The sequence below is a fragment of the Procambarus clarkii genome, chromosome 9 (assembly GCF_040958095.1).
Source record: "Procambarus clarkii isolate CNS0578487 chromosome 9, FALCON_Pclarkii_2.0, whole genome shotgun sequence".
In the NCBI taxonomy this organism is placed as follows: Eukaryota; Metazoa; Arthropoda; class Malacostraca; order Decapoda; family Cambaridae; genus Procambarus; species Procambarus clarkii.
Window position 1 is genome coordinate 48,412,470 of NC_091158.1, and position 27,454 is coordinate 48,439,923.

A 27,454-nucleotide genomic window follows, 5' to 3' on the forward strand; every position below is an offset into this window, starting at 1 on the left:
GCCCTCGGGAAGAGGAGATGTTTGAGATGTATATATATCTCGAAGTCTCTACTTCTTTGTAGGGTCTGATAGTGTAGTGGGTTAAAGCGTACAAGTTATGGCAGCTACTGGAAGGTAGTTGTGCTTTCTGGGTTCGAGTCCCACTGGTGGGTGTTGTCCAAAGATTGTTAATCTTCACTTGTGGTTTATGCAAGTATAGGCTTATAAGCTGGACACGAGTTCTCTCACATTGACAGTGGCTTGACAAAAAACACAGACTAACCTCACACTCATCTGGTTCCCTCGGGAAGTGGAGATGTTTGAGATGTATATATATCTCGAAGTCTCTACTTCTTTGTAGGGTCTGGTGGTGTAGTGGGTTAAAGCGTACTAGTTATGGCAGCTACTGGAAGGTAGTTGTGCTTTCTGGGTTCGAGTCCCACTTGTGGGTGTTGTACAAAGATTGTTAATCTTCACTTGTGGTTTATGCAAGTATAGGCTTATAAGCTGGACACGAGTTCTCTCACATTGACAGTGGCTTGACGAAAAACGCAGACTAACCTCACACTCATCTGGTGCCCTCGGGAAGTGGAGATGTTTGAGATGTATATATATCTCGAAGTCTCTACTTCTTTGTAGGGTCTGATGGTGTAGTGGGTTAAAGTGTACTAATTATGGCGGCTACTGAAAGGTAGTTGTGCTTTCTGGGTTTGAGTCCCACTGGTGGGTGTTGTCCAAAGATTGTTAATCTTCACTTGTGGTTTATGAAAGTATAGGAAAACGCAGACTAACCTCACACTCATCTGGTGCCCTCGGGAAGTGGAGATGATTGAGTTGTATATATATCTCGAAGTCTCTACTTCTTTGTAGGGTCGGATGGTGTAGTGGGTTAAAGCGTACTAGTTATGGCAGCTACTGGAAGGTAGTTGTGCTTTCTGGGTTCGAGTCCCACTGGTGGGTGTTGTCCAAAGATTGTTAATCTTTACTTGTGGTTTATGCAAGTATAGGCTTATAAGCTGGACACGAGTTCTCTCACATTGACAGTGGCTTGACGAAAAACGCAGACTAACCTCACACTCATCTGGTGCCCTCGGGAAGTGGAGATGTTTGAGTTGTATATATATCTCGAAGTCTCTACTTCTTTGTAGGGTCTGATGGTGTAGTGGGTTAAAGCGTACTAGTTATGGCAGCTACTGGAAAGTAGTTGTGCTTTCTGGGTTCGAGTCCCACTGGTGGGTGTTGTCCAAAGATTGTTAATCTTCACTTGTGGTTTATGCAAGTATTGGCTTATAAGCTGGACACGAGTTCTCTCACATTGACAGTGGCTTGACGAAAAACGCAGACTAACCTCACACTCATCTGGTGCCCTCAGGAAGTGGAGATGGTTGAGATGTATATATATCTCGAAGTCTCTACTTCTTTGTAGGGTCTGATGGTGTAGTGGGTTAAAGTGTACTAGTTATGGCAGCTACTGGAAGGTAGTTGTGCTTTCTGGGTTCGAGTCCCACTGGTGGGTGTTGTCCAAAGATTGTTAATCTTCTCTTGTAATTTATGCAAGTATAGGATTTAAGCTGGACATGAGTTCTCTCACATTGGCAGTGGCTTGACGAAAAATGCAGACTAACCTCACACTCATCTGGTGCCCTCGGGAAGTGGAGATGTTTGAGATGTATATATATCTCGAAGTCTCTACTTCTTTGTAGGGTCTGATGGTGTAGTGGGTTAAAGCGTACTAGTTATGGTAGCTACTGGAAGGTAGTTGTGCTTTCTGGGTTCGAGTCCCACTGGTGGGTGTTGTCCAAAGATTGTTAATCTTCACTTGTGGTTTATGCAAGTATAGGCTTATAAGCTGGACACGAGTTCTCTCACATTGACAGTGGCTTGACAAAAAACGCAGACTAACCTCACACTCATCTGGTGCCCTCAGGAAGTGGAGATGTTTGAGATGTATATATATCTCGAAGTCTCTACTTCTTTGTAGGGTCTGATGGTGTAGTGGGTTAAAGTGTACTTGTTATGGCAGCTACTGGAAGGTAGTTGTGCTTTCTGGGATCGAGTCCCACTGGTGGGTGTTGTCCAAAGATTGTTAATCTTCACTTGTAATTTATGCAAGTATAGGCTTATAAGCTGGACACGAGTTCTCTCACATTGACAGTGGCTTGACGAAAAACGCAGACTAACCTCACACTCATCTGGTGCCCTCGGGAAGTGGAGATGTTTGAGATGTATATATATCTCGAAGTCTCTACTTCTTTGTAGGGTCTGATGGTTTAGTGGGTTAAAGCGTACTAGTTATGGCAGCTACTGGAAGGTAGTTGTGCTTTCTGGGTTCGAGTCCCACTGGTGGGTGTTGTCCAAAGATTGTTAATCTTCACTTGTGGTTTATGGAAGTATAGGAAAACGCAGACTAACCTCACACTCATCTGGTGCCCTCGGGAAGCGGAGATGTTTGAGATGTATATATATCTCGAAGTCTCTACATCTTTGTAGGGTCGGATGGTGTAGTGGGTTAAAGCGTACTAGTTATGGCAGCTACTGGAAGGTAGTTGTGCTTTCTGGGTTCGAGTCCCACTGGTGGGTGTTGTCCAAAGATTGTTAATCTTCATTTGTGGTTTATGCAAGTATAGGCTTGTAAGCTAGACACGAGTTCTCTCACATTGACAGTGGCTTGACGAAAAATGCAGACTAACCTCACACTCATCTGGTGCCCTCGGGAAGAGGAGATGTTTGAGATGTATATATATCTCAAAGTCTCTACTTCTTTGTAGGGTCTGATAGTGTAGTGGGTTAAAGCGTACTAGTTATGGCAGCTACTGGAAGGTAGTTGTGCTTTCTGGGTTCGAGTCCCACTGGTGGGTGTTGTCCAAAGATTGTTAATCTTCACTTGTGGTTTATGAAAGTATAGGAAAACGCAGACTAACCTCACACTCATCTGGTGCCCTCGGGAAGTGGAGATGTTTGAGATGTATATATATCTCGAAGTCTCTACTTCTTTGTAGGGTCTGATGGTGTAGTGGGTTAAAGCGTACTAGTTATGGTAGCTACTGGAAGGTAGTTGTGCTTTCTGGGTTCGAGTCCCACTGGTGGGTGTTGTCCAAAGATTGTTAATCTTCACTTGTGGTTTATGCAAGTATAGGCTTATAAGCTGGACACGAGTTCTCTCACATTGACAGTGGCTTGACAAAAAACGCAGACTAACCTCACACTCATCTGGTGCCCTCAGGAAGTGGAGATGTTTGAGATGTATATATATCTCGAAGTCTCTACTTCTTTGTAGGGTCTGATGGTGTAGTGGGTTAAAGTGTACTAGTTATGGCAGCTACTGGAAGGTAGTTGTGCTTTCTGGGTTCGAGTCCCACTGGTGGGTGTTGTCCAAAGATTGTTAATCTTCACTTGTGGTTTATGCAAGTATAGGCTTATAAGCTGGACACGAGTTCTCTCACATTGACAGTGGCTTGACGAAAAACGCAGACTAACCTCACACTCATCTGGTGCCCTCGGGAAGTGGAGATGTTTGAGTTGTATATATATCTCGAAGTCTCTACTTCTTTGTAGGGTCTGATGGTGTAGTGGGTTAAAGCGTACTAGTTATGGCAGCTACTGGAAAGTAGTTGTGCTTTCTGGGTTCGAGTCCCACTGGTGGGTGTTGTCCAAAGATTGTTAATCTTCACTTGTGGTTTATGCAAGTATAGGCTTATAAGCTGGACACGAGTTCTCTCACATTGACAGTGGCTTGACTAAAAACGCAGACTAACCTCACACTCATCTGGTGCCCTCAGGAAGTGGAGGTGTTTGAGATGTATATATATCTCGAAGTCTCTACTTCTTTGTAGGGTCTGATGGTGTAGTGGGTTAAAGTGTACTAGTTATGGCAGCTACTGGAAGGTAGTTGTGCTTTCTGGGTTCGAGTCCCACTGGTGGGTGTTGTCCAAAGATTGTTAATCTTCACTTGTAATTTATGCAAGTATAGGCTTATATAAGCTGGACACGAGTTCTCTCACATTGACAGTGGCTTGACGAAAAATGCAGACTAACCTCACACTCATCTGGTGCCCTCGGGAAGTGGAGATGTTTGAGATGTATATATATCTCGAAGTCTCTACTTCTTTGTAGGGTCTGATGGTGTAGTGGGTTAAAGCGTACTAGTTATGGCAGCTACTGGAAAGTAGTTGTGCTTTCTGGGTTCGAGTCCCACTGGTGGGTGTTGTCCAAAGATTGTTAATCTTCACTTGTGTTTTATGCAAGTATAGGCTTATAAGCTGGACACGAGTTCTCTCACATTGACAGTGGCTTGACGAAAAACATAGACTAACCTCACACTCATCTGGTGCCCTCAGGAAGTGGAGATGTTTGAGATGTATATATATCTCGAAGTCTCTACTTCTTTGTAGGGTCTGATGGTGTAGTGGGTTAAAGTGTACTAGTTATGGCAGCTACTGGAAGGTAGTTGTGCTTTCTGGGTTCGAGTCCCACTGGTGGGTGTTGTCCAAAGATTGTTAATCTTCACTTGTAATTTATGCAAGTATAGGCTTATATAAGCTGGACACGAGTTCTCTCACATTGACAGTGGCTTGACGAAAAACGCAGACTAACCTCACACTCATCTGGTGCCCTCGGGAAGTGGAGATGTTTGAGATGTATATATATCTCGAAGTTTCTACTTCTTTGTAGGGTCTGATGGTGTAGTGGGTTAAAGCGTACTAGTTATAGCAGCTACTGAAAGGTAGTTGTGCTTTCTGGGTTCGAGTCCCACTGGTGGGTGTTGTCCAAAGATTGTTAATCTTCACTTGTGGTTTATGAAAGTATAGGAAAACGCAGACTAACCTCACACTCATCTGGTGCCCTCAGGAAGTGGAGATGTTTGAGATGTATATATATCTCGAAGTCTCTACTTCTTTGTAGGGTCTGATGGTGTAGTGGGTTAAAGTGTACTAGTTATGGCAGCTACTGGAAGGTAGTTGTGCTTTCTGGGTTCGAGTCCCACTGGTGGGTGTTGTCCAAAGATTGTTAATCTTCACTTGTGGTTTATGCAAGTATAGGCTTATAAGCTGGACACGAGTTCTCTCACATTGACAGTGGCTTGACGAAAAACGCAGACTAACCTCATACTCATCTGGTGCCCTCGGGAAGTGGAGATGTTTGAGTTGTATATATATCTCGAAGTCTCTAGTTCTTTGTAGGATCTGATGGTGTAGTGGGTTAAAGCGTACTAGTTATGGCAGCTACTGGAAAGTAGTTGTGCTTTCTGGCTTCGAGTCCCACTGGTGGGTGTTGTCCAAAGATTGTTAATCTTCACTTGTGGTTTATGCAAGTATAGGCTTATAAGCTGGACACGAGTTCTCTCACATTGACAGTGGCTTGACGAAAAACGCAGACTAAGCTCACACTCATCTGGTGCCCTCAGGAAGTGGAGATGTTTGAGATGTATATATATCTCGAAGTCTCTACTTCTTTGTAGGGTCTGATGGTGTAGTGGGTTAAAGTGTACTAGTTATGGCAGCTACTGGAAGGTAGTTGTGCTTTCTGGGTTCGAGTCCCACTGGTGGGTGTTGTCCAAAGATTGTTAATCTTCACTTGTAATTTATGCAAGTATAGGCTTATATAAGCTGGACACGAGTTCTCTCACATTGACAGTGGCTTGACGAAAAATGCAGATTAACCTCACACTTATCTGGTGCCCTCGGGAAGTGGAGATGTTTGAGATGTATATATATCTCAAAGTCTCTACTTCTTTGTAGGGTCTGATGGTGTAGTGGGTTAAAGCGTACTAGTTATGGCAGCTACTGAAAGGTAGTTGTGCTTTCTGGGTTCGAGTCCCACTGGTGGGTGTTGTCCAAAGATTGTTAATCTGCACTTGTGGTTTATGAAAGTATAGGAAAACGCAGACTAACCTCACACTCATCTGGTGCCCTCAGGAAGTGGAGATGTTTGAGATGTATATATATCTCGAAGTCTCTACTTCTTTGTAGGGTCTGATGGTGTAGTGGGTTAAAGCGTACTAGTTATGGCAGCTACTGGAAAGTAGTTGTGCTTTCTGGGTTCGAGTCCCACTGGTGGGTGTTGTCCAAAGATTGTTAATCTTCACTTGTGGTTTATGCAAGTATAGGCTTATAAGCTGGACACGAGTTTTCTCACATTGACAGTGGCTTGACGAAAAACGCAGACTAACCTCACACTCATCTGGTGCCCTCAGGAAGTGGAGATGTTTGAGATGTATATATATCTCAAAGTCTCTACTTCTTTGTAGGGTCTGATGGTGTAGTGGGTTAAAGTGTACTAGTTATGGCAGCTACTGGAAGGTAGTTGTGCTTTCTGGGTTCGAGTCCCACTGGTGGGTGTTGTCCAAAGATTGTTAATCTTCACTTGTAATTTATGCAAGTATAGGCTTATAATCTGGACACGAGTTCTCTCACATTGACAGTGGCTTGACGAAAAATGCAGACTAACCTCACACTCATCTGGTGCCCTCGGGAAGTGGAGATGTTTGAGTTGTATATATATCTCGAAGTCTCTACTTCTTTGTAGGGTCTGATGGTGTAGTGGGTTAAAGCGTACTAGTTATGGCAGCTACTGGAAAGTAGTTGTGCTTTCTGGGTTCGAGTCCCACTGGTGGGTGTTGTCCAAAGATTGTTAATCTTCACTTGTGGTTTATGCAAGTATAGGCTTATAAGCTGGACACGAGTTCTCTCACATTGACAGTGGCTTGACTAAAAACGCAGACTAACCTCACACTCATCTGGTGCCCTCAGGAAGTGGAGATGTTTGAGATGTATATATATCTCGAAGTCTCTACTTCTTTGTAGGGTCTGATGGTGTAGTGGGTTAAAGTGTACTAGTTATGGCAGCTACTGGAAGGTAGTTGTGCTTTCTGGGTTCGAGTCCCACTGGTGGGTGTTGTCCAAAGATTGTTAATCTTCACTTGTAATTTATGCAAGTATAGGCTTATATAAGCTGGACACGAGTTCTCTCACATTGACAGTGGCTTGACGAAAAATGCAGACTAACCTCACACTCATCTGGTGCCCTCGGGAAGTGGAGATGTTTGAGATGTATATATATCTCGAAGTCTCTACTTCTTTGTAGGGTCTGATGGTGTAGTGGGTTAAAGCGTACTAGTTATGGCAGCTACTGGAAAGTAGTTGTGCTTTCTGGGTTCGAGTCCCACTGGTGGGTGTTGTCCAAAGATTGTTAATCTTCACTTGTGGTTTATGCAAGTATAGGCTTATAAGCTGGACACGAGTTCTCTCACATTGACAGTGGCTTGACGAAAAACGCAGACTAACCTCACACTCATCTGGTGCCCTCAGGAAGTGGAGATGTTTGAGATGTATATATATCTCGAAGTCTCTACTTCTTTGTAGGGTCTGATGGTGTAGTGGGTTAAAGTGTACTAGTTATGGCAGCTACTGGAAGGTAGTTGTGCTTTCTGGGTTCGAGTCCCACTGGTGGGTGTTGTCCAAAGATTGTTAATCTTCACTTGTAATTTATGCAAGTATAGGCTTATATAAGCTGGACACGAGTTCTCTCACATTGACAGTGGCTTGACGAAAAATGCAGACTAACCTCACACTCATCTGGTGCCCTCGGGAAGTGGAGATGTTTGAGATGTATATATATCTCGAAGTCTCTACTTCTTTGTAGGGTCTGATGGTGTAGTGGGTTAAAGCGTACTAGTTATGGCAGCTACGGAAAAGTAGTTGTGCTTTCTGGGTTCGAGTCCCACTGGTGGGTGTTGTCCAAAGATTGTTAATCTTCACTTGTGGTTTATGCAAGTATAGGCTTATAAGCTGGACACGAGTTCTCTCACATTGACAGTGGCTTGACGAAAAACGCAGACTAACCTCACACTCATCTGGTGCCCTCGGGAAGTGGAGATGTTTGAGATGTATATATATCTCGAAGTTTCTACTTCTTTGTAGGGTCTGATGGTGTAGTGGGTTAAAGCGTACTAGTTATAGCAGCTACTGAAAGGTAGTTGTGCTTTCTGGGTTCGAGTCCCACTGGTGGGTGTTGTCCAAAGATTGTTAATCTTCACTTGTGGTTTATGAAAGTATAGGAAAACGCAGACTAACCTCACACTCATCTGGTGCCCTCAGGAAGTGGAGATGTTTGAGATGTATATATATCTCGAAGTCTCTACTTCTTTGTAGGGTCTGATGGTGTAGTGGGTTAAAGTGTACTAGTTATGGCAGCTACTGGAAGGTAGTTGTGCTTTCTGGGTTCGAGTCCCACTGGTGGGTGTTGTCCAAAGATTGTTAATCTTCACTTGTGGTTTATGCAAGTATAGGCTTATAAGCTGGACACGAGTTCTCTCACATTGACAGTGGCTTGACGAAAAACGCAGACTAACCTCATACTCATCTGGTGCCCTCGGGAAGTGGAGATGTTTGAGTTGTATATATATCTCGAAGTCTCTACTTCTTTGTAGGATCTGATGGTGTAGTGGGTTAAAGCGTACTAGTTATGGCAGCTACTGGAAAGTAGTTGTGCTTTCTGGCTTCGAGTCCCACTGGTGGGTGTTGTCCAAAGATTGTTAATCTTCACTTGTGGTTTATGCAAGTATAGGCTTATAAGCTGGACACGAGTTCTCTCACATTGACAGTGGCTTGACGAAAAACGCAGACTAACCTCACACTCATCTGGTGCCCTCAGGAAGTGGAGATGTTTGAGATGTATATATATCTCGAAGTCTCTACTTCTTTGTAGGGTCTGATGGTGTAGTGGGTTAAAGTGTACTAGTTATGGCAGCTACTGGAAGGTAGTTGTGCTTTCTGGGTTCGAGTCCCACTGGTGGGTGTTGTCCAAAGATTGTTAATCTTCACTTGTAATTTATGCAAGTATAGGCTTATATAAGCTGGACACGAGTTCTCTCACATTGACAGTGGCTTGACGAAAAATGCAGATTAACCTCACACTTATCTGGTGCCCTCGGGAAGTGGAGATGTTTGAGATGTATATATATTTCGAAGTCTCTACTTCTTTGTAGGGTCTGATGGTGTAGTGGGTTAAAGCGTACTAGTTATGGCAGCTACTGGAAAGTAGTTGTGCTTTCTGGGTTCGAGTCACACTGGTGGGTGTTGTCCAAAGATTGTTAATCTTCACTTGTGGTTTATGCAAGTATAGGCTTATAAGCTGGACACGAGTTCTCTCACATTGACAGTGGCTTGACGAAAGAAGCAGACTAACCTCACACTCATCTGGTGCCCTCGGGAAGTGGAGATGTTTGAGATGTATATATATCTCAAAGTCTCTACTTCTTTGTAGGGTCTGATGGTGTAGTGGGTTAAAGCGTACTAGTTATGGCAGCTACTGAAAGGTAGTTGTGCTTTCTGGGTTCGAGTCCCAATGGTGGGTGTTGTCCAAAGATTGTTAATCTGCACTTGTGGTTTATGAAAGTATAGGAAAACGCAGACTAACCTCACACTCATCTGGTGCCCTCAGGAAGTGGAGATGTTTGAGATGTATATATATCTCGAAGTCTCTACTTCTTTGTAGGGTCTGATGGTGTAGTGGGTTAAAGCGTACTAGTTATGGCAGCTACTGGAAAGTAGTTGTGCTTTCTGGGTTCGAGTCCCACTGGTGGGTGTTGTCCAAAGATTGTTAATCTTCACTTGTGGTTTATGCAAGTATAGGCTTATAAGCTGGACACGAGTTTTCTCACATTGACAGTGGCTTGACGAAAAACGCAGACTAACCTCACACTCATCTGGTGCCCTCAGGAAGTGGAGATGTTTGAGATGTATATATATCTCAAAGTCTCTACTTCTTTGTAGGGTCTGATGGTGTAGTGGGTTAAAGTGTACTAGTTATGGCAGCTACTGGAAGGTAGTTGTGCTTTCTGGGTTCGAGTCCCACTGGTGGGTGTTGTCCAAAGATTGTTAATCTTCACTTGTAATTTATGCAAGTATAGGCATATAATCTGGACACGAGTTCTCTCACATTGACAGTGGCTTGACGAAAAATGCAGACTAACCTCACACTCATCTGGTGCCCTCGGGAAGTGGAGATGTTTGAGTTGTATATATATCTCGAAGTCTCTACTTCTTTGTAGGGTCTGATGGTGTAGTGGGTTAAAGCGTACTAGTTATGGCAGCTACTGGAAAGTAGTTGTGCTTTCTGGGTTCGAGTCCCACTGGTGGGTGTTGTCCAAAGATTGTTAATCTTCACTTGTGGTTTATGCAAGTATAGGCTTATAAGCTGGACACGAGTTCTCTCACATTGACAGTGGCTTGACTAAAAACGCAGACTAACCTCACACTCATCTGGTGCCCTCAGGAAGTGGAGATGTTTGAGATGTATATATATCTCGAAGTCTCTACTTCTTTGTAGGGTCTGATGGTGTAGTGGGTTAAAGTGTACTAGTTATGGCAGCTACTGGAAGGTAGTTGTGCTTTCTGGGTTCGAGTCCCACTGGTGGGTGTTGTCCAAAGATTGTTAATCTTCACTTGTAATTTATGCAAGTATAGGCTTATATAAGCTGGACACGAGTTCTCTCACATTGACAGTGGCTTGACGAAAAATGCAGACTAACCTCACACTCATCTGGTGCCCTCGGGAAGTGGAGATGTTTGAGATGTATATATATCTCGAAGTCTCTACTTCTTTGTAGGGTCTGATGGTGTAGTGGGTTAAAGCGTACTAGTTATGGCAGCTACTGGAAAGTAGTTGTGCTTTCTGGGTTCGAGTCCCACTGGTGGGTGTTGTCCAAAGATTGTTAATCTTCACTTGTGGTTTATGCAAGTATAGGCTTATAAGCTGGACACGAGTTCTCTCACATTGACAGTGGCTTGACGAAAAACGCAGACTAACCTCACACTCATCTGGTGCCCTCAGGAAGTGGAGATGTTTGAGATGTATATATATCTCGAAGTCTCTACTTCTTTGTAGGGTCTGATGGTGTAGTGGGTTAAAGTGTACTAGTTATGGCAGCTACTGGAAGGTAGTTGTGCTTTCTGGGTTCGAGTCCCACTGGTGGGTGTTGTCCAAAGATTGTTAATCTTCACTTGTAATTTATGCAAGTATAGGCTTATATAAGCTGGACACGAGTTCTCTCACATTGACAGTGGCTTGACGAAAAATGCAGACTAACCTCACACTCATCTGGTGCCCTCGGGAAGTGGAGATGTTTGAGATGTATATATATCTCGAAGTCTCTACTTCTTTGTAGGGTCTGATGGTGTAGTGGGTTAAAGCGTACTAGTTATGGCAGCTACTGAAAAGTAGTTGTGCTTTCTGGGTTCGAGTCCCACTGGTGGGTGTTGTCCAAAGATTGTTAATCTTCACTTGTGGTTTATGCAAGTATAGGCTTATAAGCTGGACACGAGTTCTCTCACATTGACAGTGGCTTGACGAAAAACGCAGACTAACCTCACACTCATCTGGTACCCTCGGGAAGTGGAGATGTTTGAGATGTATATATATCTCGAAGTTTCTACTTCTTTGTAGGGTCTGATGGTGTAGTGGGTTAAAGCGTACTAGTTATAGCAGCTACTGAAAGGTAGTTGTGCTTTCTGGGTTCGAGTCCCACTGGTGGGTGTTGTCCAAAGATTGTTAATCTTCACTTGTGGTTTATGAAAGTATAGGAAAACGCAGACTAACCTCACACTCATCTGGTGCCCTCAGGAAGTGGAGATGTTTGAGATGTATATATATCTCGAAGTCTCTACTTCTTTGTAGGGTCTGATGGTGTAGTGGGTTAAAGTGTACTAGTTATGGCAGCTACTGGAAGGTAGTTGTGCTTTCTGGGTTCGAGTCCCACTGGTGGGTGTTGTCCAAAGATTGTTAATCTTCACTTGTGGTTTATGCAAGTATAGGCTTATAAGCTGGACACGAGTTCTCTCACATTGACAGTGGCTTGACGAAAAACGCAGACTAACCTCATACTCATCTGGTGCCCTCGGGAAGTGGAGATGTTTGAGTTGTATATATATCTCGAAGTCTCTACTTCTTTGTAGGATCTGATGGTGTAGTGGGTTAAAGCGTACTAGTTATGGCAGCTACTGGAAAGTAGTTGTGCTTTCTGGCTTCGAGTCCCACTGGTGGGTGTTGTCCAAAGATTGTTAATCTTCACTTGTGGTTTATGCAAGTATAGGCTTATAAGCTGGACACGAGTTCTCTCACATTGACAGTGGCTTGACGAAAAACGCAGACTAACCTCACACTCATCTGGTGCCCTCAGGAAGTGGAGATGTTTGAGATGTATATATATCTCGAAGTCTCTACTTCTTTGTAGGGTCTGATGGTGTAGTGGGTTAAAGTGTACTAGTTATGGCAGCTACTGGAAGGTAGTTGTGCTTTCTGGGTTCGAGTCCCACTGGTGGGTGTTGTCCAAAGATTGTTAATCTTCACTTGTAATTTATGCAAGTATAGGCTTATATAAGCTGGACACGAGTTCTCTCACATTGACAGTGGCTTGACGAAAAATGCAGATTAACCTCACACTTATCTGGTGCCCTCGGGAAGTGGAGATGTTTGAGATGTATATATATCTCGAAGTCTCTACTTCTTTGTAGGGTCTGATGGTGTAGTGGGTTAAAGCGTACTAGTTATGGCATCTACTGGAAAGTAGTTGTGCTTTCTGGGTTCGAGTCCCACTGGTGGGTGTTGTCCAAAGATTGTTAATCTTCACTTGTGGTTTATGCAAGTATAGGCTTATAAGCTGGACACGAGTTCTCTCACATTGACAGTGGCTTGACGAAAGAAGCAGACAAACCTCACACTCATCTGGTGCCCTCGGGAAGTGGAGATGTTTGAGATGTATATATATCTCAAAGTCTCTACTTCTTTGTAGGGTCTGATGGTGTAGTGGGTTAAAGCGTACTAGTTATGGCAGCTACTGAAAGGTAGTTGTGCTTTCTGGGTTCGAGTCCCACTGGTGGGTGTTGTCCAAAGATTGTTAATCTGCACTTGTGGTTTATGAAAGTATAGGAAAACGCAGACTAACCTCACACTCATCTGGTGCCCTCAGGAAGTGGAGATGTTTGAGATGTATATATATCTCGAAGTCTCTACTTCTTTGTAGGGTCTGATGGTGTAGTGGGTTAAAGCGTACTAGTTATGGCAGCTACTGGAAAGTAGTTGTGCTTTCTGGGTTCGAGTCCCACTGGTGGGTGTTGTCCAAAGATTGTTAATCTTCACTTGTGGTTTATGCAAGTATAGGCTTATAAGCTGGACACGAGTTCTCTCACATTGACAGTGGCTTGACGAAAAACGCAGACTAACCTCACACTCATCTGGTGCCCTCAGGAAGTGGAGATGTTTGAGATGTATATATATCTCGAAGTCTCTACTTCTTTGTAGGGTCTGATGGTGTAGTGGGTTAAAGTGTACTAGTTATGGCAGCTACTGGAAGGTAGTTGTGCTTTCTGGGTTCGAGTCCCACTGGTGGGTGTTGTCCAAAGATTGTTAATCTTCACTTGTAATTTATGCAAGTATAGGCTTATATAAGCTGGACACGAGTTCTCTCACATTGACAGTGGCTTGACGAAAAATGCAGACTAACCTCACACTCATCTGGTGCCCTCGGGAAGTGGAGATGTTTGAGATGTATATATATCTCGAAGTCTCTACTTCTTTGTAGGGTCTGATGGTGTAGTGGGTTAAAGCGTACTAGTTATGGCAGCTACGGAAAAGTAGTTGTGCTTTCTGGGTTCGAGTCCCACTGGTGGGTGTTGTCCAAAGATTGTTAATCTTCACTTGTGGTTTATGCAAGTATAGGCTTATAAGCTGGACACGAGTTCTCTCACATTGACAGTGGCTTGACGAAAAACGCAGACTAACCTCACACTCATCTGGTGCCCTCGGGAAGTGGAGATGTTTGAGATGTATATATATCTCGAAGTTTCTACTTCTTTGTAGGGTCTGATGGTGTAGTGGGTTAAAGCGTACTAGTTATAGCAGCTACTGAAAGGTAGTTGTGCTTTCTGGGTTCGAGTCCCACTGGTGGGTGTTGTCCAAAGATTGTTAATCTTCACTTGTGGTTTATGAAAGTATAGGAAAACGCAGACTAACCTCACACTCATCTGGTGCCCTCAGGAAGTGGAGATGTTTGAGATGTATATATATCTCGAAGTCTCTACTTCTTTGTAGGGTCTGATGGTGTAGTGGGTTAAAGTGTACTAGTTATGGCAGCTACTGGAAGGTAGTTGTGCTTTCTGGGTTCGAGTCCCACTGGTGGGTGTTGTCCAAAGATTGTTAATCTTCACTTGTGGTTTATGCAAGTATAGGCTTATAAGCTGGACACGAGTTCTCTCACATTGACAGTGGCTTGACGAAAAACGCAGACTAACCTCATACTCATCTGGTGCCCTCGGGAAGTGGAGATGTTTGAGTTGTATATATATCTCGAAGTCTCTACTTCTTTGTAGGATCTGATGGTGTAGTGGGTTAAAGCGTACTAGTTATGGCAGCTACTGGAAAGTAGTTGTGCTTTCTGGCTTCGAGTCCCACTGGTGGGTGTTGTCCAAAGATTGTTAATCTTCACTTGTGGTTTATGCAAGTATAGGCTTATAAGCTGGACACGAGTTCTCTCACATTGACAGTGGCTTGACGAAAAACGCAGACTAACCTCACACTCATCTGGTGCCCTCAGGAAGTGGAGATGTTTGAGATGTATATATATCTCGAAGTCTCTACTTCTTTGTAGGGTCTGATGGTGTAGTGGGTTAAAGTGTACTAGTTATGGCAGCTACTGGAAGGTAGTTGTGCTTTCTGGGTTCGAGTCCCACTGGTGGGTGTTGTCCAAAGATTGTTAATCTTCACTTGTAATTTATGCAAGTATAGGCTTATATAAGCTGGACACGAGTTCTCTCACATTGACAGTGGCTTGACGAAAAATGCAGATTAACCTCACACTTATCTGGTGCCCTCGGGAAGTGGAGATGTTTGAGATGTATATATATCTCGAAGTCTCTACTTCTTTGTAGGGTCTGATGGTGTAGTGGGTTAAAGCGTACTAGTTATGGCAGCTACTGGAAAGTAGTTGTGCTTTCTGGGTTCGAGTCCCACTGGTGGGTGTTGTCCAAAGATTGTTAATCTTCACTTGTGGTTTATGCAAGTATAGGCTTATAAGCTGGACACGAGTTCTCTCACATTGACAGTGGCTTGACGAAAGAAGCAGACTAACCTCACACTCATCTGGTGCCCTCGGGAAGTGGAGATGTTTGAGATGTATATATATCTCAAAGTCTCTACTTCTTTGTAGGGTCTGATGGTGTAGTGGGTTAAAGCGTACTAGTTATGGCAGCTACTGAAAGGTAGTTGTGCTTTCTGGGTTCGAGTCCCACTGGTGGGTGTTGTCCAAAGATTGTTAATCTGCACTTGTGGTTTATGAAAGTATAGGAAAACGCAGACTAACCTCACACTCATCTGGTGCCCTCAGGAAGTGGAGATGTTTGAGATGTATATATATCTCGAAGTCTCTACTTCTTTGTAGGGTCTGATGGTGTAGTGGGTTAAAGCGTACTAGTTATGGCAGCTACTGGAAAGTAGTTGTGCTTTCTGGGTTCGAGTCCCACTGGTGGGTGTTGTCCAAAGATTGTTAATCTTCACTTGTGGTTTATGCAAGTATAGGCTTATAAGCTGGACACGAGTTTTCTCACATTGACAGTGGCTTGACGAAAAACGCAGACTAACCTCACACTCATCTGGTGCCCTCAGGAAGTGGAGATGTTTGAGATGTATATATATCTCAAAGTCTCTACTTCTTTGTAGGGTCTGATGGTGTAGTGGGTTAAAGTGTACTAGTTATGGCAGCTACTGGAAGGTAGTTGTGCTTTCTGGGTTCGAGTCCCACTGGTGGGTGTTGTCCAAAGATTGTTAATCTTCACTTGTAATTTATGCAAGTATAGGGTTATATAAGCTGGACACGAGTTCTCTCACATTGACAGTGGCTTGACGAAAAATGCAGACTAACCTCACACTCATCTGGTGCCCTCGGGAAGTGGAGATGTTTGAGATGTATATATATCTCGAAGTCTCTACTTCTTTGTAGGGTCTGATGGTGTAGTGGGTTAAAGCGTACTAGTTATGGCAGCTACTGAAAAGTAGTTGTGCTTTCTGGGTTCGAGTCCCACTGGTGGGTGTTGTCCAAAGATTGTTAATCTTCACTTGTGGTTTATGCAAGTATAGGCTTATAAGCTGGACACGAGTTCTCTCACATTGACAGTGGCTTGACGAAAAACGCAGACTAACCTCACACTCATCTGGTACCCTCGGGAAGTGGAGATGTTTGAGATGTATATATATCTCGAAGTTTCTACTTCTTTGTAGGGTCTGATGGTGTAGTGGGTTAAAGTGTACTAGTTATAGCAGCTACTGAAAGGTAGTTGTGCTTTCTGGGTTCGAGTCCCACTGGTGGGTGTTGTCCAAAGATTGTTAATCTTCACTTGTGGTTTATGAAAGTATAGGAAAACGCAGACTAACCTCACACTCATCTGGTGCCCTCAGGAAGTGGAGATGTTTGAGATGTATATATATCTCGAAGTCTCTACTTCTTTGTAGGGTCTGATGGTGTAGTGGGTTAAAGTGTACTAGTTATGGCAGCTACTGGAAGGTAGTTGTTATTTCTGGGTTCGAGTCCCACTGGTGGGTGTTGTCCAAAGATTGTTAATCTTCACTTGTGGTTTATGCAAGTATAGGCTTATAAGCTGGACACGAGTTCTCTCACATTGACAGTGGCTTGACGAAAAACGCAGACTAACCTCATACTCATCTGGTGCCCTCGGGAAGTGGAGATGTTTGAGTTGTATATATATCTCGAAGTCTCTACTTCTTTGTAGGATCTGATGGTGTAGTGGGTTAAAGCGTACTAGTTATGGCAGCTACTGGAAAGTAGTTGTGCTTTCTGGCTTCGAGTCCCACTGGTGGGTGTTGTCCAAAGATTGTTAATCTTCACTTGTGGTTTATGCAAGTATAGGCTTATAAGCTGGACACGAGTTCTCTCACATTGACAGTGGCTTGACGAAAAACGCAGACTAACCTCACACTCATCTGGTGCCCTCAGGAAGTGGAGATGTTTGAGATGTATATATATCTCGAAGTCTCTACTTCTTTGTAGGGTCTGATGGTGTAGTGGGTTAAAGTGTACTAGTTATGGCAGCTACTGGAAGGTAGTTGTGCTTTCTGGGTTCGAGTCCCACTGGTGGGTGTTGTCCAAAGATTGTTAATCTTCACTTGTAATTTATGCAAGTATAGGCTTATATAAGCTGGACACGAGTTCTCTCACATTGACAGTGGCTTGACGAAAAATGCAGATTAACCTCACACTTATCTGGTGCCCTCGGGAAGTGGAGATGTTTGAGATGTATATATATCTCGAAGTCTCTACTTCTTTGTAGGGTCTGATGGTGTAGTGGGTTAAAGCGTACTAGTTATGGCAGCTACTGGAAAGTAGTTGTGCTTTCTGGGTTCGAGTCCCACTGGTGGGTGTTGTCCAAAGATTGTTAATCTTCACTTGTGGTTTATGCAAGTATAGGCTTATAAGCTGGACACGAGTTCTCTCACATTGACAGTGGCTTGACGAAAGAAGCAGACAAACCTCACACTCATCTGGTGCCCTCGGGAAGTGGAGATGTTTGAGATGTATATATATCTCAAAGTCTCTACTTCTTTGTAGGGTCTGATGGTGTAGTGGGTTAAAGCGTACTAGTTATGGCAGCTACTGAAAGGTAGTTGTGCTTTCTGGGTTCGAGTCCCACTGGTGGGTGTTGTCCAAAGATTGTTAATCTGCACTTGTGGTTTATGAAAGTATAGGAAAACGCAGACTAACCTCACACTCATCTGGTGCCCTCAGGAAGTGGAGATGTTTGAGATGTATATATATCTCGAAGTCTCTACTTCTTTGTAGGGTCTGATGGTGTAGTGGGTTAAAGCGTACTAGTTATGGCAGCTACTGGAAAGTAGTTGTGCTTTCTGGGTTCGAGTCCCACTGGTGGGTGTTGTCCAAAGATTGTTAATCTTCACTTGTGGTTTATGCAAGTATAGGCTTATAAGCTGGACACGAGTTTTCTCACATTGACAGTGGCTTGACGAAAAACGCAGACTAACCTCACACTCATCTGGTGCCCTCAGGAAGTGGAGATGTTTGAGATGTATATATATCTCAAAGTCTCTACTTCTTTGTAGGGTCTGATGGTGTAGTGGGTTAAAGTGTACTAGTTATGGCAGCTACTGGAAGGTAGTTGTGCTTTCTGGGTTCGAGTCCCACTGGTGGGTGTTGTCCAAAGATTGTTAATCTTCACTTGTAATTTATGCAAGTATAGGCTTATAATCTGGACACGAGTTCTCTCACATTGACAGTGGCTTGACGAAAAATGCAGACTAACCTCACACTCATCTGGTGCCCTCGGGAAGTGGAGATGTTTGAGTTGTATATATATCTCGAAGTCTCTACTTCTTTGTAGGGTCTGATGGTGTAGTGGGTTAAAGCGTACTAGTTATGGCAGCTACTGGAAAGAAGTTGTGCTTTCTGGGTTCGAGTCCCACTGGTGGGTGTTGTCCAAAGATTGTTAATCTTCACTTGTGGTTTATGCAAGTATAGGCTTATAAGCTGGACACGAGTTCTCTCACATTGACAGTGGCTTGACTAAAAACGCAGACTAACCTCACACTCATCTGGCGCCCTCAGGAAGTGGAGATGTTTGAGATGTATATATATCTCGAAGTCTCTACTTCTTTGTAGGGTCTGATGGTGTAGTGGGTTAAAGTGTACTAGTTATGGCAGCTACTGGAAGGTAGTTGTGCTTTCTGGGTTCGAGTCCCACTGGTGGGTGTTGTCCAAAGATTGTTAATCTTCACTTGTGGTTTATGAAAGTATAGGAAAACGCAGACTAACCTCACACTCATCTGGTGCCCTCAGGAAGTGGAGATGTTTGAGATGTATATATATCTCGAAGTCTCTACTTCTTTGTAGGGTCTGATGGTGTAGTGGGTTAAAGTGTACTAGTTATGGCAGCTACTGGAAGGTAGTTGTGCTTTCTGGGTTCGAGTCCCACTGGTGGGTGTTGTCCAAAGATTGTTAATCTTCACTTGTGGTTTATGCAAGTATAGGCTTATAAGCTGGACACGAGTTCTCTCACATTGACAGTGGCTTGACGAAAAACGCAGACTAACCTCATACTCATCTGGTGCCCTCGGGAAGTGGAGATGTTTGAGTTGTATATATATCTCGAAGTCTCTACTTCTTTGTAGGATCTGATGGTGTAGTGGGTTAAAGCGTACTAGTTATGGCAGCTACTGGAAAGTAGTTGTGCTTTCTGGCTTCGAGTCCCACTGGTGGGTGTTGTCCAAAGATTGTTAATCTTCACTTGTGGTTTATGCAAGTATAGGCTTATAAGCTGGACACGAGTTCTCTCACATTGACAGTGGCTTGACGAAAAACGCAGACTAACCTCACACTCATCTGGTGCCCTCAGGAAGTGGAGATGTTTGAGATGTATATATATCTCGAAGTCTCTACTTCTTTGTAGGGTCTGATGGTGTAGTGGGTTAAAGTGTACTAGTTATGGCAGCTACTGGAAGGTAGTTGTGCTTTCTGGGTTCGAGTCCCACTGGTGGGTGTTGTCCAAAGATTGTTAATCTTCACTTGTAATTTATGCAAGTATAGGCTTATATAAGCTGGACACGAGTTCTCTCACATTGACAGTGGCTTGACGAAAAATGCAGATTAACCTCACACTTATCTGGTGCCCTCGGGAAGTGGAGATGTTTGAGATGTATATATATCTCGAAGTCTCTACTTCTTTGTAGGGTCTGATGGTGTAGTGGGTTAAAGCGTACTAGTTATGGCAGCTACTGGAAAGTAGTTGTGCTTTCTGGGTTCGAGTCCCACTGGTGGGTGTTGTCCAAAGATTGTTAATCTTCACTTGTGGTTTATGCAAGTATAGGCTTATAAGCTGGACACGAGTTCTCTCACATTGACAGTGGCTTGACGAAAGAAGCAGACAAACCTCACACTCATCTGGTGCCCTCGGGAAGTGGAGATGTTTGAGATGTATATATATCTCAAAGTCTCTACTTCTTTGTAGGGTCTGATGGTGTAGTGGGTTAAAGCGTACTAGTTATGGCAGCTACTGAAAGGTAGTTGTGCTTTCTGGGTTCGAGTCCCACTGGTGGGTGTTGTCCAAAGATTGTTAATCTGCACTTGTGGTTTATGAAAGTATAGGAAAACGCAGACTAACCTCACACTCATCTGGTGCCCTCAGGAAGTGGAGATGTTTGAGATGTATATATATCTCGAAGTCTCTACTTCTTTGTAGGGTCTGATGGTGTAGTGGGTTAAAGCGTACTAGTTATGGCAGCTACTGGAAAGTAGTTGTGCTTTCTGGGTTCGAGTCCCACTGGTGGGTGTTGTCCAAAGATTGTTAATCTTCACTTGTGGTTTATGCAAGTATAGGCTTATAAGCTGGACACGAGTTTTCTCACATTGACAGTGGCTTGACGAAAAACGCAGACTAACCTCACACTCATCTGGTGCCCTCAGGAAGTGGAGATGTTTGAGATGTATATATATCTCAAAGTCTCTACTTCTTTGTAGGGTCTGATGGTGTAGTGGGTTAAAGTGTACTAGTTATGGCAGCTACTGGAAGGTAGTTGTGCTTTCTGGGTTCGAGTCCCACTGGTGGGTGTTGTCCAAAGATTGTTAATCTTCACTTGTAATTTATGCAAGTATAGGCTTATAATCTGGACACGAGTTCTCTCACATTGACAGTGGCTTGACGAAAAATGCAGACTAACCTCACACTCATCTGGTGCCCTCGGGAAGTGGAGATGTTTGAGTTGTATATATATCTCGAAGTCTCTACTTCTTTGTAGGGTCTGATGGTGTAGTGGGTTAAAGCGTACTAGTTATGGCAGCTACTGGAAAGAAGTTGTGCTTTCTGGGTTCGAGTCCCACTGGTGGGTGTTGTCCAAAGATTGTTAATCTTCACTTGTGGTTTATGCAAGTATAGGCTTATAAGCTGGACACGAGTTCTCTCACATTGACAGTGGCTTGACTAAAAACGCAGACTAACCTCACACTCATCTGGTGCCCTCAGGAAGTGGAGATGTTTGAGATGTATATATATCTCGAAGTCTCTACTTCTTTGTAGGGTCTGATGGTGTAGTGGGTTAAAGTGTACTAGTTATGGCAGCTACTGGAAGGTAGTTGTGCTTTCTGGGTTCGAGTCCCACTGGTGGGTGTTGTCCAAAGATTGTTAATCTTCACTTGTGGTTTATGCAAGTATAGGCTTATAAGCTGGACACGAGTTCTCTCACATTGACAGTGGCTTGACTAAAAACGCAGACTAACCTCACACTCATCTGGTGCCCTCAGGAAGTGGAGATGTTTGAGATGTATATATATCTCGAAGTCTCTACTTCTTTGTAGGGTCTGATGGTGTAGTGGGTTAAAGTGTACTAGTTATGGCAGCTACTGGAAGGTAGTTGTGCTTTCTGGGTTCGAGTCCCACTGGTGGGTGTTGTCCAAAGATTGTTAATCTTCACTTGTGGTTTATGCAAGTATAGGCTTATAAGCTGGACACGAGTTCTCTCACATTGACAGTGGCTTGACTAAAAACGCAGACTAACCTCACACTCATCTGGTGCCCTCAGGAAGTGGAGATGTTTGAGATGTATATATATCTCGAAGTCTCTACTTCTTTGTAGGGTCTGATGGTGTAGTGGGTTAAAGTGTACTAGTTATGGCAGCTACTGGAAGGTAGTTGTGCTTTCTGGGTTCGAGTCCCACTGGTGGGTGTTGTCCAAAGATTGTTAATCTTCACTTGTGGTTTATGCAAGTATAGGCTTATAAGCTGGACACGAGTTCTCTCACATTGACAGTGGCTTGACGAAAAACGCAGACTAACCTCATACTCATCTGGTGCCCTCAGGGAAGTGGAGATGTTTGAGATTGTATATATATCTCGAAGTCTCTACTTCTTTGTAGGGATCTGATGGTGTAGTGGGTTAAAGTGTACTAGTTATGGCAGCTACTGGAAGGTAGTTGTGCTTTCTGGCTTCGAGTCCCACTGGTGGGTGTTGTCCAAAGATTGTTAATCTTCACTTGTAGTTTATGCAAGTATAGGCTTATATAAGCTGGACACGAGTTCTCTCACATTGACAGTGGCTTGACGAAAAACTGCAGACTAACCTCACACTCATCTGGTGCCCTCAGGAAGTGGAGATGTTTGAGATGTATATATATCTCGAAGTCTCTACTTCTTTGTAGGGTCTGATGGTGTAGTGGGTTAAAGTGTACTAGTTATGGCAGCTACTGGAAGGTAGTTGTGCTTTCTGGGTTCGAGTCCCACTGGTGGGTGTTGTCCAAAGATTGTTAATCTTCACTTGTAATTTATGCAAGTATAGGCTTATAAGCTGGACACGAGTTCTCTCACATTGACAGTGGCTTGACGAAAAATGCAGATTAACCTCACACTTATCTGGTGCCCTCGGGAAGTGGAGATGTTTGAGATGTATATATATCTCGAAGTCTCTACTTCTTTGTAGGGTCTGATGGTGTAGTGGGTTAAAGCGTACTAGTTATGGCAGCTACTGGAAAGTAGTTGTGCTTTCTGTGTTCGAGTCCCACTGGTGGGTGTTGTCCAAAGATTGTTAATCTTCACTTGTGGTTTATGCAAGTATAGGCTTATAAGCTGGACACGAGTTCTCTCACATTGACAGTGGCTTGACGAAAGAAGCAGACTAACCTCACACTCATCTGGTGCCCTCGGGAAGTGGAGATGTTTGAGATGTATATATATCTCAAAGTCTCTACTTCTTTGTAGGGTCTGATGGTGTAGTGGGTTAAAGCGTACTAGTTATGGCAGCTACTGAAAGGTAGTTGTGCTTTCTGGGTTCGAGTCCCACTGGTGGGTGTTGTCCAAAGATTGTTAATCTGCACTTGTGGTTTATGAAAGTATAGGAAAACGCAGACTAACCTCACACTCATCTGGTGCCCTCAGGAAGTGGAGATGTTTGAGATGTATATATATCTCGAAGTCTCTACTTCTTTGTAGGGTCTGATGGTGTAGTGGGTTAAAGCGTACTAGTTATGGCAGCTACTGGAAAGTAGTTGTGCTTTCTGGGTTCGAGTCCCACTGGTGGGTGTTGTCCAAAGATTGTTAATCTTCACTTGTGGTTTATGCAAGTATAGGCTTATAAGCTGGACACGAGTTTTCTCACATTGACAGTGGCTTGACGAAAAACGCAGACTAACCTCACACTCATCTGGTGCCCTCAGGAAGTGGAGATGTTTGAGATGTATATATATCTCAAAGTCTCTACTTCTTTGTAGGGTCTGATGGTGTAGTGGGTTAAAGTGTACTAGTTATGGCAGCTACTGGAAGGTAGTTGTGCTTTCTGGGTTCGAGTCCCACTGGTGGGTGTTGTCCAAAGATTGTTAATCTTCACTTGTAATTTATGCAAGTATAGGCTTATAATCTGGACACGAGTTCTCTCACATTGACAGTGGCTTGACGAAAAATGCAGACTAACCTCACACTCATCTGGTGCCCTCGGGAAGTGGAGATGTTTGAGTTGTATATATATCTCGAAGTCTCTACTTCTTTGTAGGGTCTGATGGTGTAGTGGGTTAAAGCGTACTAGTTATGGCAGCTACTGGAAAGTAGTTGTGCTTTCTGGGTTCGAGTCCCACTGGTGGGTGTTGTCCAAAGATTGTTAATCTTCACTTGTGGTTTATGCAAGTATAGGCTTATAAGCTGGACACGAGTTCTCTCACATTGACAGTGGCTTGACTAAAAACGCAGACTAACCTCACACTCATCTGGTGCCCTCAGGAAGTGGAGATGTTTGAGATGTATATATATCTCGAAGTCTCTACTTCTTTGTAGGGTCTGATGGTGTAGTGGGTTAAAGTGTACTAGTTATGGCAGCTACTGGAAGGTAGTTGTGCTTTCTGGGTTCGAGTCCCACCGGTGGGTGTTGTCCAAAGATTGTTAATCTTCACTTGTAATTTATGCAAGTATAGGCTTATATAAGCTGGACACGAGTTCTCTCACATTGACAGTGGCTTGACGAAAAATGCAGACTAACCTCACACTCATCTGGTGCCCTCGGGAAGTGGAGATGTTTGAGATGTTTATATATCTCGAAGTCTCTACTTCTTTGTAGGGTCTGATGGTGTAGTGGGTTAAAGCGTACTAGTTATGGCAGCTACTGGAAAGAAGTTGTGCTTTCTGGGTTCGAGTCCCACTGGTGGGTGTTGTCCAAAGATTGTTAATCTTCACTTGTGGTTTATGCAAGTATAGGCTTATAAGCTGGACACGAGTTCTCTCACATTGACAGTGGCTTGACGAAAAACGCAGACTAACCTCACACTCATCTGGTGCCCTCGGGAAGTGGAGATGTTTGAGATGTATATATATCTCGAAGTCTCTACTTCTTTGTAGGGTCTGATGGTGTAGTGGGTTAAAGCGTACTAGTTATGGCAGCTACTGAAAAGTAGTTGTGCTTTCTGGGTTCGAGTCCCACTGGTGGGTGTTGTCCAAAGATTGTTAATCTTCACTTGTGGTTTATGCAAGTATAGGCTTATAAGCTGGACACGAGTTCTCTCACATTGACAGTGGCTTGACGAAAAACGCAGACTAACCTCACACTCATCTGGTACCCTCGGGAAGTGGAGATGTTTGAGATGTATATATATCTCGAAGTTTCTACTTCTTTGTAGGGTCTGATGGTGTAGTGGGTTAAAGCGTACTAGTTATAGCAGCTACTGAAAGGTAGTTGTGCTTTCTGGGTTCGAGTCCCACTGGTGGGTGTTGTCCAAAGATTGTTAATCTTCACTTGTGGTTTATGAAAGTATAGGAAAACGCAGACTAACCTCACACTCATCTGGTGCCCTCAGGAAGTGGAGATGTTTGAGATGTATATATATCTCGAAGTCTCTACTTCTTTGTAGGGTCTGATGGTGTAGTGGGTTAAAGTGTACTAGTTATGGCAGCTACTGGAAGGTAGTTGTGCTTTCTGGGTTCGAGTCCCACTGGTGGGTGTTGTCCAAAGATTGTTAATCTTCACTTGTGGTTTATGCAAGTATAGGCTTATAAGCTGGACACGAGTTCTCTCACATTGACAGTGGCTTGACGAAAAACGCAGACTAACCTCATACTCATCTGGTGCCCTCGGGAAGTGGAGATGTTTGAGTTGTATATATATCTCGAAGTCTCTACTTCTTTGTAGGATCTGATGGTGTAGTGGGTTAAAGCGTACTAGTTATGGCAGCTACTGGAAAGTAGTTGTGCTTTCTGGCTTCGAGTCCCACTGGTGGGTGTTGTCCAAAGATTGTTAATCTTCACTTGTGGTTTATGCAAGTATAGGCTTATAAGCTGGACACGAGTTCTCTCACATTGACAGTGGCTTGACGAAAAACGCAGACTAACCTCACACTCATCTGGTGCCCTCAGGAAGTGGAGATGTTTGAGATGTATATATATCTCGAAGTCTCTACTTCTTTGTAGGGTCTGATGGTGTAGTGGGTTAAAGTGTACTAGTTATGGCAGCTACTGGAAGGTAGTTGTGCTTTCTGGGTTCGAGTCCCACTGGTGGGTGTTGTCCAAAGATTGTTAATCTTCACTTGTAATTTATGCAAGTATAGGCTTATATAAGCTGGACACGAGTTCTCTCACATTGACAGTGGCTTGACGAAAAATGCAGATTAACCTCACACTTATCTGGTGCCCTCGGGAAGTGGAGATGTTTGAGATGTATATATATCTCGAAGTCTCTACTTCTTTGTAGGGTCTGATGGTGTAGTGGGTTAAAGCGTACTAGTTATGGCAGCTACTGGAAAGTAGTTGTGCTTTCTGGGTTCGAGTCCCACTGGTGGGTGTTGTCCAAAGATTGTTAATCTTCACTTGTGGTTTATGCAAGTATAGGAAAACGCAGACTAACCTCACACTCATCTGGTGCCCTCAGGAAGTGGAGATGTTTGAGATGTATATATATCTCGAAGTCTCTACTTCTTTGTAGGGTCTGATGGTGTAGTGGGTTAAAGCGTACTAGTTATGGCAGCTACTGGAAAGTAGTTGTGCTTTCTGGGTTCGAGTCCCACTGGTGGGTGTTGTCCAAAGATTGTTAATCTTCACTTGTGGTTTATGCAAGTATAGGCTTATAAGCTGGACACGAGTTTTCTCACATTGACAGTGGCTTGACGAAAAACGCAGACTAACCTCACACTCATCTGGTGCCCTCAGGAAGTGGAGATGTTTGAGATGTATATATATCTCAAAGTCTCTACTTCTTTGTAGGGTCTGATGGTGTAGTGGGTTAAAGTGTACTAGTTATGGCAGCTACTGGAAGGTAGTTGTGCTTTCTGGGTTCGAGTCCCACTGGTGGGTGTTGTCCAAAGATTGTTAATCTTCACTTGTAATTTATGCAAGTATAGGCTTATAATCTGGACACGAGTTCTCTCACATTGACAGTGGCTTGACGAAAAATGCAGACTAACCTCACACTCATCTGGTGCCCTCGGGAAGTGGAGATGTTTGAGTTGTATATATATCTCGAAGTCTCTACTTCTTTGTAGGGTCTGATGGTGTAGTGGGTTAAAGCGTACTAGTTATGGCAGCTACTGGAAAGTAGTTGTGCTTTCTGGGTTCGAGTCCCACTGGTGGGTGTTGTCCAAAGATTGTTAATCTTCACTTGTGGTTTATGCAAGTATAGGCTTATAAGCTGGACACGAGTTCTCTCACATTGTCAGTGGCTTGACTAAAAACGCAGACTAACCTCACACTCATCTGGTGCCCTCAGGAAGTGGAGATGTTTGAGATGTATATATATCTCGAAGTCTCTACTTCTTTGTAGGGTCTGATGGTGTAGTGGGTTAAAGTGTACTAGTTATGGCAGCTACTGGAAGGTAGTTGTGCTTTCTGGGTTCGAGTCCCACTGGTGGGTGTTGTCCAAAGATTGTTAATCTTCACTTGTAATTTATGCAAGTATAGGCTTATATAAGCTGGACACGAGTTCTCTCACATTGACAGTGGCTTGACGAAAAATGCAGACTAACCTCACACTCATCTGGTGCCCTCGGGAAGTGGAGATGTTTGAGATGTATATATATCTCGAAGTCTCTACTTCTTTGTAGGGTCTGATGGTGTAGTGGGTTAAAGCGTACTAGTTATGGCAGCTACTGGAAAGTAGTTGTGCTTTCTGGGTTCGAGTCCCACTGGTGGGTGTTGTCCAAAGATTGTTAATCTTCACTTGTGGTTTATGAAAGTATAGGAAAACGCAGACTAACCTCACACTCATCTGGTGCCCTCAGGAAGTGGAGATGTTTGAGATGTATATATATCTCGAAGTCTCTACTTCTTTGTAGGGTCTGATGGTGTAGTGGGTTAAAGTGTACTAGTTATGGCAGCTACTGGAAGGTAGTTGTGCTTTCTGGGTTCGAGTCCCACTGGTGGGTGTTGTCCAAAGATTGTTAATCTTCACTTGTGGTTTATGCAAGTATAGGCTTATAAGCTGGACACGAGTTCTCTCACAT